This window comes from Etheostoma spectabile, chromosome 12 (genome assembly GCF_008692095.1).
Source record: "Etheostoma spectabile isolate EspeVRDwgs_2016 chromosome 12, UIUC_Espe_1.0, whole genome shotgun sequence".
In the NCBI taxonomy this organism is placed as follows: Eukaryota; Metazoa; Chordata; class Actinopteri; order Perciformes; family Percidae; genus Etheostoma; species Etheostoma spectabile.
The window spans coordinates 4,303,349-4,307,758 of record NC_045744.1 but is presented as its reverse complement, the minus strand read 5'-3'; positions in this window follow the sequence as shown (position 1 = coordinate 4,307,758).

Genomic DNA, 4,410 nt, shown 5'->3' with positions numbered 1-4,410 from the left:
CCATGAAATAACTGGCCTTTAAAAATAAAAATCTGCCCGCCTCTATGGGAATTTAACATAGGGGTTTGTATACTTAGGTCCCTGTATTTTAACATAGGGGTGTGTATACTTATGCCCCTGTATTTTAACATAGGGGGGTGTATACTTATGCCCCTTTATTTTACACTAGGTGGTGTATACTATGTCCCCTGTATTTTTAACATAGGGGTGTATACTAGCCCTGTATTTAACATAGGGGTGTGTATACTTATGCCCCTGTATGTTAACATAGGGGTGTGTATACTTATGCCCCTGTATTTAACATAGGGTTGTTTATACTTATGCCCCTGTTTTTAACATAGGGGGTGTATACTATGCCCCTTATTTTACATAGGTGTATACTTATGCCCCTATTTTAACACTAGGGGTGGGTGTATCTTATGCCCTTGTATTTTAACATAGGGGTGTGTATACTTATGCCCCTGTATTTTAACATAGGGGGGTGTATACTTATGCCCCTGTATTTTAACATAGGGTGTATACTTATGCCCCTGTATTTTAACATAGGGGTGTAACTTATGCCCCTGTATTTAACATAGGGGTGTGTATACTTATGCCCTGTATGTTAACATAGGGGTGTGTAATACTTATGCCCCTGTATTTTAACATAGGGGGTGTATACTTATGCCCCTGTATTTTACATAGGGGTGTATACTTATGCCCCTGTATGTTAACATAGGGGGGGTTGTATACTTATGCCCCTGTATTTTAACATAGGGGTGAATACTTATGCCCCTGTATGTTACATAGGTGTTTATACTTATGCCCCTGTATTTAACATAGGGGGTTGTATACTTATGCCCCTGTATTTAACATAGGGGTGTATACTTATGCCCCTGGATTTTAACATAGGGGGTGTTATATATCCCCTGTATTTTAACATAGGGTGTGTAACTTATGCCCCTGTATTTTCATAGGGTGTGTATACTTATGCTCCTGTATTTTAACATAGGGTGGTGTATACTTATGCCCTGTATTTTAACATAGGGGGTGGTGTATACTTATGCCCCTGTATTTTAACATAGGGGGTGTATACTTTGCCCCTGTATTTTACCATAGGGGTGTATACTTATCCCCTGTATTTTAACATAGGGGTGTATACTTTGCCCCTGTATTTTAACATAGGTGTGTGTATCTTATGCCCCTGTATGTTAACATAGGGGTGTGTATATTATGCCCTGTATTTAACATAGGGGGGTGTATACTTATGCCCCTGTATTTTACATAGGGTGTTATACTTATGCCCTGTATGTTAACATAGGGGGTTATACTTATGCCCCTGTATTTTAACATAGGGGTGAATACTAGCCCCTGTATGTTTAACATAGGGGTGTGTATACTTATGCCCCTGTATTTTACATAGGGGTGTATACTTATGCCCCTGTATTTTAACATAGGGGTGTATACTTATGCCCCGTGGATTTTAACATAGGGTGTGTATACTTATGCCCCTGATTTTAACATAGGGGTTTATACTTATGCCCCTGTATTTTAACATAGGGTGTGTGTATACTTATGCTCCTGTATTTAACATAGGGGGGTGTATACTTATGCGTATTTTAACATAGGGGGTGTATACTTATGCCCCTGTATTTTAACATAGGGGGGTGTATACTTATACCCCTGTATGTTAACATAGGGGGGTGTATACTTATGCCCCCTGTATTTTAAGGAAGAACATTTAATTATTTACAATACATTATTCATTCACAAAGAAAATTGCCGTCCTTAAAGGTTGGATTTTGCTTCATTTTTAATTAAGCCATTAAGATTTTCATAAAATTTCCAAAACATGATTTTTTTTATTCCTCTTTTTAGTCAACTTAAGCATGGGCATGTAAACATATGAGCACCACTGTACACAAACATTGTTTTCTATATGTTTTGACATGATTGCATTGTTTATACAGTCAGTTTGTTATCGCAATGGAGCGATGTTTCCGTTCGTGTCGTGATTTTCTGAAGTTGCTACCATTAGCTCCTGTTCTAGTGCAGTTCATATTAGAAACTTTCATCTTTTATAGATCCATTTTACACCCCAGTGGCCTCAACTATTCCGTCTGACTGTGTATCAGAAAGATTCAACAGTCTCGGATTCTGTGGTGCAGCACAAGCCTGCCAGTGTCGTGCCATTTGCAAGACAAACTGGCATGTCTAGACAAGGTACATAACAGCAGCGCTGGCCTGCATGTAAAGTCAGTGTTAAAGTCTATTAATATGTCAGTCAGAGTCTTCCCTTCTGTTGGGGTTGTCTGCATCTGCGTCCCATATTTGCTTTAGATTCCAGACAAAAGCTGCTAATGGAGATATGTATAGTTTGACACGCCTGTCAAGCGCGACGGCGCTGCGTGTGGGCACGTGCACACGTATCGTACAAATAAGTAATAAACCAACCCCGCGCGTTATTTGCTGAGGAAACATGAGATGAGTCTCGGGTCCTGTGCGTTCTGCCGCTTAAATTTAGACCAGAGCAGAAGAGTGAGGGAGAGAGAGAGCCAGGCATGCAGACAGGCAGGAAGGCTGGTGACTGCATGAGGGGGGGAGGGGGGGGCACATTGATAAAGTAGAAATCATTTATTTTTAATTCTCCACTGAGATCTAATTACCGCCTATTTTTAAGACTTGGAGAAAAGAAAGGGGGTGTGATTTTTCAGATGGCTCTTCTCTCGTTCCGTGATTGTCTGCTGGCGTAATGCGGTAGTTTGTTCAACTTTAACTTTGATGTTGACCAAAATGACCACCAGCGCTATTAAGTAGCCGTTCTGGAGCTTTTGACCCCATAACGCGATCTTCCCCAGCAGGCGGAGTAAGCCCATTTGTCACGGCATTAACTGTTGGCTGAACCCCACCCACGTTAGTTGCTGTTGCCGCGCTTGTTAAGCTTTGTGTTACAGTATATGGGCAGTTATGTGGTGGGATTGTATAAAACTGGTTCCGAAGTCAAGAATGCACTTTTAATCTCAATCTGTTGAGAATAGAATGATAAAAAAAAAAAATACTATGTCAAAATACACTGCACAAATTGAAACGTATCACTGTCAGTGGTGTCGTCTCACCCACTCTGACCATAATGTGGTTTCCATGGTGACAATTGGGTGACTACCTGAATACAAAAATTAAAAAAACAGCCTGGCACCTATTTAGCATGGCAGGGCGGAAGACAGGAGGGCTGTTATGTAAGTGGCAGTGGGTTTGATATCGACAATAGGTGGTGCAGAACAGCTCCACCGCACCACTGGGACATAAAAACATTTGTTAGAGAGTTATTTGGATTGAGTTAACCCCCCCCCCACCCCCCCCCCTTTTTTCCTTAGTTGGACTTACACTAAACAAAATTGTAAACACTTGTTTTTGCCCTCAAGACTTTTTCTATGCACACAAAAGGCTTATTTCTCTCAACTAGTGCTCTGATAGTGCATTCTTCTGTCTAAATCTGTGTTAGTGAGCACTTCTCCTTTGCCGAGATGATCCATCCACCTCACAGGTGTGGCGTATCGAGATGCTGATCAGACAGCAGGATTATTGCACAGGTGTGCTTTAGGCGGGCCACAATAAAAGGCCACTCTAAAATGTGCAGTTTTATTGTATTGGGGGTGGGGGGTCCAAACACCAGTCAGTAAACCAGTTTGTTGTCGTCGTAACCGACTTTCGATGGCGTCTGGCCAGTGTTGCCAAGTCCGCTTATTCTAAGCGACTTTGGGCTTGTTTTTTTGTAAAGTCGCTTACAAATATTGGTAGTCTTTTTTTGGGCTTGTCACTAAAGTGTAGTTGCTTATTTGGGCTTGTTCTTGCCGGTTCGCTCGATCCCGCCCCTTTCCCCATAAACACTATAGACAGCAGCGTTATTTCCCACCCACTTCCTGCTTCTAATTGGTTCTGACCCAGATGGAAACGAGTATCAGCCAATCAGAAGCAGAGCAGGGCAGTCCGTTGTTTTCTGGTTAGGAAAATGCGCGAGTAGCGACTGATGGTGAGTGGACTGTAGGAGAGTTTTTGGAGGAATAAATGCCCGGGATAAAGTGGCTGAAATACGGGAAGAAGTATAACAAAGACTGGGAGAAAGAGAAAGGAGGAAAAGAATGGATTCAACCCGTCGTGGGGAACAAGAACAACACAAAATCACTGTGAAAAAGTGTCTATATTTCAAATCCCATCAGTTTTCTAATGTTAAATAATGTCAAAAGGTGGTTTAACTCCTTACTCCTGTGGTCATTGTCCTGAAGCTCAGGGGGAGAAAATGAATAAACTCTAGCCTAAAACCGATTGTAAAACCGTGTTTGAACACAGTTTGATTTATTTTTCTCTTCCAGGATCTTAGGGGGGCTCCGGAGAAAAAGTCGCTTATTTTGGGCTTGTTTTCACAGGCCTGGT